Below are 13,557 nucleotides of genomic sequence, written 5' to 3'. Positions count from 1 at the left end.
CAAGTAAGAATATGCTCAGACCTATCAGCAGATACCATGAAGAGGAGTAGAGAATGGAGACACATCTTCCAAAAGCTGAAAGAGAGAAATGCCTCCCCCAAAATTCTGTACCCTGCCAAGTTACTCATTAAGAGAGATGAGTAAAGGGTCTTTCAGGACAAGAATGTGCTGCAACAGACACCCAACCTTGTGGAAGATACTGGCTGACTCACTATGGCCAGAGGATCAACTTCCACCAAGAACAAAGAGGAGACCATCATAAAGTCCATCACCATCTAGAAGCCAAGATGCCAGCAACAATTACCAGGACAACAGGGTCAGATGGAAAAGAAGGCAAGATAGACTCTCTCCACTCAAACACAGCACACTGATATGAAGTGAGATAGGGAAAGACCCAAAACATAAAGCAGGGTATGACAACTATGAATCCACAGATAGTGATAACTCTGAATTCCTATGGACTGAATCCATACATTAAAAGAAAACACAATCCATCAATCTGTTGCCTGCAAGAGACACATCTTAAGCGCACAGACAAGAATATGCTAAGAATAAAGGGTTGGCAGAAAGTTTACCAATCAAATTGTAACTAAAAAAAGGCAGGGTGACTATCTTAATCTCCAACAAAATGGACCTCAAGACTTGCTTACTCGACTTTAGCACCAACTATATAGCCACAGTGGTCAAAGCAGTGTGGTATTGGTATTATGACAGATACTCAGACCAGTGGAAAAGGATTGAAAACCCAGAAATAAAATCATCAGCATACAGACAACTGATCTTTGAGAAGGGCCCCAAAATATCAAGTGGGAAGCGGATGCCCTCTTCAAAAAGTGGTGCTGGACAAAATGGATATATATCTGCAGAAAAATGAAACAAGACACTTACCTCACTCAATGCAGAAGAATCAACTCAAGCTGGATCACAGACCTAGAGGTAAAACCCCAAACTATTAGGACCATCAATGAGGGAATTGGAACACTTCTGAGAACCTTGACTCGGGGAATACATAGGCTATCAGAAATAGAAAAGGACACAAAAACAGAGGAGGCACAAATTGACAAGTAAGATATACTAAAGATAAAACACGTGTGAACATTAAAAGAATTTGTCGGGTGGGTCTGGCAATCTACAAACCTCACCCTCACCCCTCACCCCAGCTACCATAACCCGGACACCTCAGTGTGAACTAGAAGGGGGGGACCACCAGCCCCCGTAATTTTTTGCCAATCTGATTTTTAAAAGAATAAAGTAAAAGGAGGGGGCGAAATATCAAGCAGGGAAAATTAAAAACCTGGAACCCCCCCCCCCAAAAAAAGAATTCGTCAAGAGAGTAATAAGAGAGACCACAGAATGGGAAAACACCTTTAGCAATGATGCTCAAGACAAAGGCCTTATTACTAAAATCTACAATAATCTGCTAATGTACAAGAAAAAAAAACCCAATTGTCCACTGAGGAGGTGGGCAAAGGACCTGAACAGAATTTTCTCAAGGGCAGAAACCCAAATGGCCAATAGACACGAGAAAATGTTCTAGATCTCTAGTCATAAGAGAAATGCAAATTAAAACTACCATGAGATACCACCTAACACCCTCAAATGTAGCCCAATCCAAAAAATCAGAAAGTAACAATTGTTGGAGGGCCTGTGGAGAGACAGGAACGCTTATCCACTCTGGACCTGTAGGGATGTACAGCCATTATGGAAATCGATATGGCGATATCTAAAACAGATGGAAATTGAGTTACCATATGACCCAGTAATCCCCCTACTGGGCATATACCCAGAAGAGAAAAGAAACAAACCATGGCCAGACATCTGTGCTCCAATGTTCCTCACGGTGTGGTTCACAATTGCAAGGAGTTGGAAACCACCCAAATTTTCATCAGCAGATGAATGGATTAAAAAACTGTGGTCCATACATACAATGGAGTACTACGCACCCCTAAAAAGCAGTGATGAACACATGAAGCACATCGCTGCATGGGAAGAACTGGAGGGAATTATGCTAACCAAAGTAAGCCAAGCACAAACGGGCAAGTACAGCATGAGTCCACTGAGGTAAGCTTAAAAATGTAAAAGGAGCACAGGAAAAAAACTACTGTATACATGCATTCCTGGGGTGAAGTTCAGGTAATATGGCAGGGTCCAGACTAAACCCAGGGATATATGATAGCCAACTTAAAAGGAGGGGGGGCAAGACATGGGTAACCGGGGAACAGGGCACTAACCCACCCAAGGGGAGGGTATTATTTATAACTCCGTAGGGCAAGAGGGACCACACTTCAACCTGGGGCTCTAAGATGAGAATGCAACACACCAGTACGAAGCAGGGAACCAATAGAGAGGCCAGAGGGGCCGGCCCCAATCCCAACTAAGTGAACAGCCATACCTCCCTCCAAGATAATTCACTTCAGAGGACAGTAATGAAGCTATAGCCCAGGGAGAGGGACATGTCTGATCAGAGCACACAGGAGTAAACGAAGGGGGAGGGAAAGAGAGTGAATCACAACCTGGCCCACCAATCCTTGAGGATGATATTTCTGCTCAGAGCAGTCAATGCACAGAGAAGACCATAGGGCCAGCCCCACCACAAGACACGACATCCACACTGACCCATAGCACTACGGGGGAACAATACTGGAGACACACTGTGGGAATTGTGCCTGATGTGACCCCACCATACCAAGGCAAAACACTAAGGGTGTGCAACAGAACGGCAAGGGGAGCAGAAGTTCCCAGGGAATACCAAAAATAGACTGTGGGGACAGGGCAGGGCACACCATCAGACTTGACTGGAAAACACTCCTAAAGGTCAACAAACAGACCTTGAACTATTTATAGGCTTTTCTTTTTCTTTTTTGTTGTTGGCTTTTTGTTCTTGTTATTTTTGTTATATTTTATTTTGTTGTTTTGCTTTGCTTTGTCTTGTTTTTGTGCATATTATTATCTCTGCAGGTCTATCTAGATAAGAAAGACAGGATAAATAAGCCAGAGGAGAAAACAACGGGATGACAATTCTTGTGGGGAGATGGGAGAGCGGGAGGCAGGAGAAAGGAAATGGGTGTTAACAAACCCAGGGACAAGGGAACAACAAGTGACCAAAAATAGATGGCATGGAGGGTACACGAGGTCTGGAAGGGCTTGATCAAGGACAATGTAACCAAGAGGAATTACTGAAACCCAAATGAAGGCTGAACATGATAGTAGGACAAGAGGAAAGTAAAAGGAAATAGAGGAAAGAACTAGGAGGCAAAGGGTATTTATAGAGATCTAAATACAGGCATGAACATATGTAAATATATGTATATATAACAATGGGGAAATAGATCTATGTACATATATTTATAGGTTTAGTATTAAGGTAGTAGATGGACATTGGGTCTCTACTCAAGTACTTCCTCAACACAAGAACACTGTGTTTTAAGAATCCAGCCTTCTGAGATGCTCACCTTCCCAACATGATCGCTGAAGACAAAGCAGGTACATAGCAAATGTGGCAAAGAAAGGTGATGGTGCCTGGCTATCAAAACAGATAGTGTCTGGGGTCTTAAAGGTCTGAAGATAAAGAAGAGGCCATCCAGCTGAGAAGCAACAAAGTCCACATGGATGAAGCACACCAGCCCGTGTAACCATGAGGGGTCGATGGGACCAGGTATCAGGCATCAAAGACCCAGAACAAAAAATCATGTCAATGTTAATTGGAGTGGGGGGAGGGAAGAGGGGAGTGCAGAGTAGCAACCCTAAGCCAATCTGTAGGCAACTGGACTTCCCCTTACAGGCGGGCCTCGGGGAGGAGACGGGCCAGTCAGGGTGCAGTATAGCACGGATGAAACATACAGCTTTCCTCTAGTTCTTTAATGCTTCCTCCCCTCCACCCCCCACTATCACGATCCCAAATTCTACCAAATCTGGCTAGATGAGAGCATGCACATAAGTATAGATAGATCAGAGCTAGAAACACAGGGAATCCAGGACAGATAAACCCCTCAGGACCAATATTGAGAGTAGCCACACCAGGAGGGGAAGGGAAAGGTGGGGTGAGAAAGGGGGAACCAATCATAATGATCTACCTATAACTCTCTCTCAGGGAGATAAACAACAGAAAAGTGGGTGAAGGGAGACATTGGACAGTGCAAGAAATGAAAAAATAATAATTTGTAAATTATCAAGGTTTCATGAGGCAGGGAGGGGAAAAATTGAGAAGCTGATACCAAGGGCTCAAGTAGAAAGAAATGTTTTGAAAATGATGATGGCGACAAATGTAAAACAGTGCTTGGCACAATGGATGGATATAATAAAAGTTGTAGGAGCCCCCAATAAAATGATTTATTAAAAAGAAAGCAGACATGATATGTATCCTGTGGTGTATGACTTGGTGTGCAGTGAGAACACGCTGAGAAAGAAGTCATGTGCTCAGAAGCGATGTGAAACACACACAGATGTGTGGCCCGCATGGCCGCTCACTGAGCATTGCCTCTCCTCCAGGCACCGGGCGAAGTGCGTGCTGTGTCATGGCCTTCGTTTGGAGGTGAGTTGGACTCTCATTTGGAGGCCAGGTAGTGGTGTGTAGTGGTTACTTTTGGGGCTGCTTCACCAGCAAGGTCAGCGGTTTGAAAGCAGGAGAGAGATGAGGGTTTCTTTCTTTATTTTTTAGCTCTCATAAAAAGTTACAATCTCAGGAACCCACAGGGGCGGTTGTACTGTGTTCTGTAGCATGGCTCTCAGTTGGAATGGATGCGGTGGCCGTGGGTTTGGTTCCATTCTTCTCTGCCCATTGCACAGATGAGAAAGCAGTTCACAGAGGCCACAGACCTTGGGGGCGGCTGCTTAGCTAAGGGAGGGTAGATGTCACACCTGGCCTGCCTGACTCTGAGCCCTTGGCTGGGAAGGGACTCTGGACCCGAGGACCAAAGCGTGGGGAGAAGCATGTTGACTGGCATTGAAAGGACTCTGGCTTAGACTAGGGTTTTAGGCTAGGCCTGGGGGAGGCTAAAAGGGAAGTGAGGGGACATCAGCCTGTCTTGGCGGTTTCCTGGGGAACAGGGGTGGTCAGGAGAATCTTCGGGAAACTTCCTGTCAGGCTGTTCAGGACTGAGACAGGCAGGGAGGGTACAGTTGCCTCAGACACCGTCCTGGAAATAAACTCCTACTTGATGAAGTGACTCATGCACCTGATGTCACCCTCCACGCTCAGCTGCTCAGCTTAGTCCAGTGAGTACCATGGCAAGTTTAGGGAAGTGTGCAGTTAAGGAACTGTCACCCTTCCTGGCTGAGTCCCTGGAGAGAGAGTATGAACAGGCTGGCTTTCACTGAACGCTTCAGCTCTGGGGCCCATCAGCCAGGGTGACAAGAGACCCTGAGACAGAGCCTTCAATGGCCAAGGGGCCTCTCCGGCTGCGGTAGAAGGGAGGAGACCTCTGCAGATCTCTCTCAATTATCCAGGACGGCTACAGCAGAAGTACCTTAAGTGTGTGGCTGTCATGAACAGAAGATCATTTCCTCACCATTTAGGAGACAGAGGGGCAGGCTCTCTCTGGAGGCGGGAGAGGAAGACCCTATCTTTTTCAACTTCTGTTCCTTGGAGAGCTCCCTGGGGCTTGGCTGCTCCTCAACTCCCCCCACCCCCTGACTGCCCCATTTCTGCTTCCTGATTTAATCTCGTTTAGTTTGATCTCCAAAGAGATTGACTCAAGCGCATACTACACTGACCCCGGCGCCCTCAAATAGCAACGACAACCAAATGCATGGCATTCCCACGGGCAAAGGGGTCCCTGGCCCCCGCTGAGCTTGTCCCAGGTGGCAAAGTGAAGATGATACTGCCAGATGCGTTTGCATTGTGGTGCTTCCACATTGTGAGCTGCCATCCATCCAGCTCTGACCCACAGCGAACCCGGGCACAACGGAACGAGACCCTGCCCAGCCCTGCACCATGCTCACAATGGTTCCCACGCCGGAGGCCCACTGTTGCTACCACGGGGTCCATCCATCTCCTTGAGGGCCTTCCTCTGCTTCACCACCCCTCCACTTTACCGTGGAAGAGGTCCTTCAGGGACGGGTCTCCCTGGACAGATGTCCGTTTTCCCAAGAACTTGCAGACCAGATATGCTTCCAACCCAATCGCACCATGTCTGTCGTCACCCACTGAATCACCCGCCGGCCACCAGTGCTCCCATTCTCGGCTCAGCGCCCTTTCCTCTCTGGGTCAGATTAGAAGAAGATGAAACATCCAGGGCACGAGGTCCTAAGAGGCCACTGGGTCCCACGCCTTCATCGACAGGTGAGAAACAGTGCCCAGAGCATTAGGTGGCCTCGGTTAGAGGCTGACCCCTAGTGGTGACCCCTTGGCCTCTCCTCTCAGCCTGGCCACCTCCTTGGGCAACACAGGGTTTCCCAGGCCCCTTCATCTGCTCCTCCCTGAGAAGCCAGAATCAGAGATGCCACACTGAAAACTGGGGTGGCCATGACTCTGGGATGGGGAGAATGGTAGAGGACCCTGGATAAAGTGGGAGGAGAAAACGGTGTGAAACACAATTCAGAATCACAGGAAAAGAGCAGGCTCACTGGATGGAGAGAAATCCCTAATTTCTTAGTCACTCTTCAGGTCTGGCAGTGAGTTCACCTCCAGGCACATGGCAGGCAGGTCTGTAAGGGGGCCTGTAACACTCGGCAGGTCCACACACCTTAGAGTAACTGCCCTCAAAGGGCAGTGGCTACCTGAGCGGCTACAGTGACGGTCAGAGGGGTGGGCATGAAGGGGGCGTGGAGACCGGAGACCCAGGGGTGGGGAGTGGGAACAGTGGTTCCATCAATGGGATGAAACAGAATGTGTGCGAGTTATTGGATGAAAGCTGATGATTTGACCTGTAAACCGTCTCCTCAACTCATAATCAAAAAAAAAAAAGAAAAAGAAAAGGAAAAAATGTGAGTGACAGCAGGGAAGAAGGAAGGGAGGAAGACAAAGGCGCCGGCAGCATCTCCGCCTTGCCCGTGGACCTGTCTATCCGGCTCGTGCACGAGACCCCACGTTTCTCTCTCAGATGGAGGGCGTCTGCTTGCTCAGCATAAAGTTCCATAGAAGAAATGGGGGTAATAGAGCCTTTTACCAAGAAGCCCTGGTATAAAAAATGACCAGGCTTACTGGCTGGACCCCTTCCTGGGGCACCCAGAGAATGAAGAAGGGGCATTGAAACTGCGTAGCCTTTTAAGCTTCTAGGTGTGGTCCTGCCCTGCCCAGACCCCAGCACTTCCCACAGGCCTGACTCAGCCAGCGGCTTCTGCATTCTGTTAGGGCACCAACCTTCCTGCTCCAAGCCAGCCTCCCCCCATAGCGCTTACTGCTTATCCCCCCTTCCCTCCTGTTCTGCCTTTCTTCTGCCGCGCCCTGTCTCAGTCTTGGGTGTTCCATACTTGATCCAAGGTCTCGAGCACTCTGCTCCGATTCAAGGCTGTGCTGCCTGCCTGGGGGGTGGGGGTGGGGAATCCAAGCCCCTTTAGGAGTCAGATGCCCTGGATTGGAACAAACCCATCCGGTCACTGACAAGCTGTGTGGTTCTCAAATTCCGTTTGGGGCTTCAGCTTCCTCATCTGTAAAATGGGGAAGATCCTTTTTCTCGGTCAGGTTTCTTGTCAGAAGTAATGAAATTGTGGTTTCCATGCGGGAAGGGCCCAGCACTAGGAAGCGATCCTGCTTTTAGCAGAGAGATGATTCCAATCTCCCTGCTCCTGCTGAGCTCCTCTCTCACCCCCTCGGCAGTATGTTTGGGTGACTGCGGTAGTTAGATAATCATTTGTCAATTTGAAGATTAAGAATGTAGGGGTGGAGTCTAGCCTATCAATCAGATCATAGCCAAAGGAGGCTTCTGTGTGGGCATGGCCTTCTCCTGGGAATTGCAGTATTTCCTCCTTGGAGGTTGGACACTCACTGCTCACACCCTGGGAGACATAGGAGCTGACAAGACACCCTGCTACAGCCCTGGGTGCTGGAGAAGCCATGCGGAGACCCCTGCCAGCACTGAGATGTTTCCAATGCCACTGGGTCCAAAGACTGTCTACCCGCTGGCCTGTGATTTTTTTATTTAAATAGCATTTTATTGAGGGCTCTTACCATCCAGACATCCGTCCAGTGTGTCGAGCACAATTGTACAAATGCTGTCATCATCATTTTCAAAACATTGTCTTTCTGCTTGAGTCTTTGGTATTAACTCATGCCCCCCCTCCCTCATGATCTCTTGATAATTTATAAATTATTTTTTAAACGTTTCATTAGGGGCTCATACAACTCTTATCACAATCCATACATTCGGCGTCATTGCATGTGTTTCGTGAGTCTGAAGAGGACTTTATAGATTGGTACCGGACATATGGGCTAATATTGGACCTAAGGACTTGATCTGGACTGGGCTGGGATGTTTTCTTAATGTGCAATTGCTCTTGTATAGAAACCTCTTACACACGTATGCGTGTCCATGGATTTCTCTAGTCTACCCGGACTAACACAGTGACCCACGTTGAAATCTTCTTCTTTTTAAAAAATCATTTGATTGGAGCCTCTAACAGCTCTTATGGCAATCCATATATCAATTGTATCCAGCATTCTTATACTACCTATGTTGCCATCATCATTTCCCAATCATTTTCTTTCTACTTGAGCCTTTGGTATTAGCTCCTTTGTTCCCCTTCCTCCTCCATCCTCCCAAGTTGAAGTCTTCTTTGTGAGACCCAGCGTTCTGCTCTGGTGCAGCCACGTGGAGGAGGAGGAGGTGTCTGGCCTTCCTCCTCTAACTCCCTAGGGTTGGGGGAGGAGGGTCACTGACCAGCCACCCAGGCTGACCACTCGGAGGCAGAGGTCAGGTCCATGCTCTCCAGCTTTGTGCCGGTTCTGATCCTTGGCCCTTTGGGCCTCTTGGGTCAACCTCATCTCTGCTCGGTAAGTGGTACAAAGTGTTTTCGCTCCTCTGGTCAGTGCTCAGAGGCTCCCATGTTGCCAGCAACCCTCCAAGACACCGAGCCCCCCTCACCCTGCGGGTTGGGACACCCATTGTAACCACCTCACTCTGGGCCCCGAAGCCCACTGGGCCAGCACCCACTGGTCTCCCGGTCTGCTGTCCTCCTCAATCATGGCTTCTGGCCTTCTTGGGCTACTTTGGGTGTTGTGCCCCCACCTCACCCCCAGATCTGAGAAGTCCTTCGCTAGGAAGCCAAGTCTAAAGGGCATGTTCCGCTCTCATTTCTCCTTCTTGGTGGTGGGCTGAGGCTCTCCCTGGCCACCTCTGGGGTCCCGGCGTATTGAGGCGTCAAACTCACTGCCCTTGAGTCAACCTCCACTTGGCAGCCGTGCGGGGCAGGGTAGCATGGCCCTGTGGGTTTCCCAGACCAGGTCTTTCAAGTGGACCGGGATCAACGTGGACCTACTGCACGTGCCGGTTCTGTCCACCTTATTCGCAGGGTCTCCCCCACAGGGGGCCATGCCTCCTAGATGCACGCCAGTCTCTTGTTTGGGTCGTCTTCCCGAGTCGTTCCACGGGAGCTCCAGCCCATGGTGAGAAAGGGCGCGTGGAAGCAATCCGCGCCACCCCCGCGCCTGCTTGGACCGGCCGTGCCTGTCTTTCAGCCTGCTGAGCGCCTTTACCCTGCACCCTGCCGCACCCCGCTGCCAGCCAGCCTGGGCGCGTCGCCAAAGCCTTAGGAATGTTCCGGGTGTGATGATACAGCACGGCCCAGGAGGGCTGGAGGATAGAGATGCACGGAAAAGCAACGGGTCTTGGTATCCTGGGCGCAGTGTTCTGTCCTGCCAGCTAGCTCGGGATCCTGGACACAGGAAGAGGGGCTCTCCATTTTAACTGGAGAACAGAAACCCCTCCCCCTTCCTTCCTGCCCTCCCATTCCTTCCAAATGTCCCCCCTCCTTCAGCAAGTATGGATTAAATGTCTTGGGATGAGGAAGGCCGAGGCGAGCAGGCCAGAGAAAACTTTCCATGGGCGTGTCTCGTGAATCAGAGAAAACGAAACCGCGCTCCCTGCTCTGGACTCAGTTCCGACCCGCAGCGGCCCTTTAGGGCAGGCCAGAGCGGGTCCGGGCATTCCCGGACTGTAACTCCTTACGGGAGTAGAAAGCCTCCTCTTTCTGCCGGGAAGCCAATCAATAGATGCAGCATGCCTGCTCTTCAACGTGCTCCTCTCCAGGGCCATGGGGCCAGGACAGGAGATGTCTTCTGTGGAAAAGCTATGGGCCTTGGATGACCGGCGGTGACCTGGGTTGGGCATGGACCAGCACAGGGCCCCGGGATGATTCAGCATGAAGCTGTGGCTGACAAGGTCGGAAGGACAGAGAGCCACCCAGGGGGCTCAGACGGGGTGCAAGAGACAGCAAGCAGAGGATGGGGTTGTGGTAGAGACCCAGGAATGGGCCGGGACCACATGCAGAAGGCATGTGGAACCATCTAGTGGGTTAACAGGGTGGGGAGCACTGCTGACCAGAGGGTGGAGGAGGTGGGGCAATCTCCTAGGAGCCAAGGAAAGTCCTGGACTCAGTTGACAATGCCGGGGAAGGATACTCGCCCCCCCCCCCTCCGTTGTCATTATCCAGTAACACCTTATCTCTTGAATGATTTATCAGATGTTGTCTGCCATTTAGTAAGGACTTAACAGGACGAGGCAAAGGACATGTTGGCAGGCCAAGTCAGGAAGGTCAATGTGCTGTCTTAAACTTGCAGCCCCGATGCTGGTCACTGTGGGGGATCCTGGGTCCGCTGTGGAGAGTTCTGGGATTCAAAGAGTTAAGAGCCTGTTCTGAGGAAGCTGGGGGGTGTGGGTGAGGGGTGGCATTCCAGAATGCCTTTAGCATCCCAGGGCCTCTGTCTACTTCAAAACTGGGCTCGGAGGCAGTCATGTGGAGAGAAACGCACATGAAGGGAAACGCCCTGTGGTTGTTCGGGGCCTCTGCTGAGCCTGCGGCCACCCCACCTGCACAAGAGAAGCCCCCCATCTGACAACATGCACACACGCCTAAGCTACACTGAAAGGTGGCTCGGCCCCAGACATTTCCCTCCATTGTCAGTTGACTTGCCACGGTCCCCTGGAGGGAGATCCAGGGGGAGCTCCCCGAGGTGACCACAGTGGGGACCCGTGGGACATTGGTACTTGGTGCTGACCACAGCTGCTAACATAGGGTCAATGTCTGACCAGAAACAAGCTGCTTAGGGCGACTGCCAAGCCCCCGTGTCTGTATCTGCAAACCGGGAATCGCCAGACCTCCCTCGCAGATGAAACGAGAGAACGAAAGGGGAGCTGCTAAAAGCCCGTAGGAGAATTCCATTCTCTTCTAACTCCCCTTCTTCCCCACCCCTTCAGAAGCCCCCCATCCATGCCGTACTGACACAGGGCCTGCTGCCCATGGCGGCAGCTCCTCTGGCGGCCAGTGTTCCTGATCTGCAGTGTGAGCAAACAGTCTAGCAAGTCACACAGGACGAGGGGGCCTGGGGGAGGCTGGCCAGCTGGGGATGCTTGCTCCCTGGGGGCAACACCCTCAGCCATTGACTGCTGAAGGGAGAAGCTTAAGCCAAGTGTTGCCAAAGAACTTTTCCAGAGAGGCTGCGAATCTTTATTTATATTCATTTTGACATCTCACTCAAATAAAAAATAATGGATGATAACAAACATCAAAACAAATGCCACTAGGTGCGTTAGTCTGGGTAGACCAGAGAAACAAATTCATAGCCACTCCGATGTGTATCAGAAAGCGCTTTATATAAAGAGCAATTGTAACATAAGAAAACATCCCAGCCTAGTCCAGAGCAGGTCCACAAGTGCGATATTAGCCCATATGTCTGATAGCAATCTATAAAGTCCTCTTTACACTCACGAAACACATGCAATGACACCGAATGCAGGAAGATCACAGGCCAATGCGTGGAAAGTCGAGTGGACCCAGTGGCAGTGGACGCATCCCATTGCTGGCGTGGGTCTCCACCTGGCTCTTCCAGCTCAGGGTACTAGCCTAGCTCCATGCGTCTCATGAGCTGCAATGTCTCCCAGGGAGTGAACATGTGTCCCTCCTCCAACAAGCTATTAACCTAATAAGGTCATCAAATTGCAACCTGATTGAAAGGCAAAACTCTACCCCTTCACCCTTAATCCTTTCAAATTGACAACAGGTTATGCACTAGAGGACTCACCAAACAAATCCCAGAGCAAAGATGGACCGAAGCCAACTAACAGGGGCTCCCCAAAGGGCAAGCTGGTTTGGGAGTCAGCCCTGCCCCACAAAAGAGGTGAGAGAGAGAGAGAGAGATATGGAAGTGTTAGGTAGCTAGCTTAGGGACAGCGGGGTGGACACTCCCATGCCTGCAAAGACCCCAAAGAGGAGGTTGGAAAGAAAGCAGGCACCCATTGCATACCTATTAGGAGGCCACAACTGAGCATGCACAGACACAAGCCCCCTAGGCCAAGGTAAAAACAATATTTGGGACACGCCCTCCTTAGGTACCAGCAAATGATGTCTGTCACAGGTGGGCCTAACTGCCAATGGGGTCAACCAAAACCCTTAAGCACACCACCCCAGCCAGAGGTTTGAAATATCCTGGCTGTTGGGAAGGGCCCCTCTCTCTTACCCTACTTCTGGCCAGAGACACGTGCGCCTGATCCAGGCCTGCTCAGGACCCACAGGCTCTTAGCCTAGAGGGCTTCTGTCCTCTTGGGATGCCCCCCTCCCCCCACAGTTCCACATGTGTGGTGTTCTTTTCCACTTGGTGTTCGTGCCCAGTTGTGAATCCCAGCGAGATTTCCGCCTGGCCTGGCCCGCTTCCCAGAAAAGGCGTGTACTCTTTAGACTAAAACCTGAAACTTGTCCTGTCCTTCTTAAGAACTCACTTGGATTATAAAACGTGCTTTGGCATGAATTCTTTGTGTGCGAAGCCAAGAGCCGAGGTACAAACCTGTCTGGAAACCAATCAGAAGCTCTCCAACTTGGTAGCACCCTCATGACACCTTCAGAGAGGATTTCTCACTCTCCGGTCTGCGGAAGTAACTCAGAAACAATAGCCTGATGCACCACTCCCAGCCCCGGAAGTGGGGCGCCTGGGAGCCTGAGGGTGTTTCCGGAGCTGCTCTTAGAGGAAGCAATACCATCAATGTCCACCGGGGGTCTCTCGCACACAAGTGATGGCACAGTTGACCGTGAGGCTAGAGCTGGCGCCTGCCCTGGGACGAGTTCTACAAGCGTAGTTCAGGACCTGGAGGCAAAGTGATTCTCATAGTCAGCGGTTTGAAACCACCATCAGCTCCTTGGGAGAAGGACTGGGTTTTTATTCCTATAAATGATGGCAGTGGCCGTGGGTTGGGTTTGGAGTTCAGGCTCTGGTGCGAGTACACAGTAGCTGACGATAGGGCAGGAATTGTCTGTTAAAAGCTTACAGACTGCAAAGTTAGATTTTAGGAGACAACCAAGCGGCCTATCGAAGTAATCTCTCCTGGGGGCTGAAAGCCTTGGACACGTTCTCTGCACACTCGGGTTTCTGTACTAGGTCAACCTGGGCGCTTTCCATGTCCAGTGTCTGTC

General features: G+C 50.5%; 1 long non-coding RNA gene across 1 annotated transcript in view; it reads right to left on the bottom strand.

Annotated features, from left to right (window-relative positions):
- Positions 1 to 13,070, bottom strand: part of LOC142458917 (uncharacterized) — a 54,401-nt gene extending 41,331 nt beyond the window's left edge. Inside the window, exon 1 of the long non-coding RNA XR_012786426.1 lies at positions 12,935 to 13,070. This is a non-coding gene — a long non-coding RNA (uncharacterized LOC142458917). The remainder of the gene's footprint in view (positions 1 to 12,934) is intronic.
- Positions 13,071 to 13,557: the final 487 nt, after the last annotated feature.

Source organism: Tenrec ecaudatus, chromosome 1 (assembly GCF_050624435.1).
Source record: "Tenrec ecaudatus isolate mTenEca1 chromosome 1, mTenEca1.hap1, whole genome shotgun sequence".
NCBI lineage: Eukaryota > Metazoa > Chordata > Mammalia > Afrosoricida > Tenrecidae > Tenrec > Tenrec ecaudatus.
The sequence above is the reverse complement of the archived record's forward strand: the minus strand, read 5'-3'. Positions and strand labels throughout refer to the sequence as shown.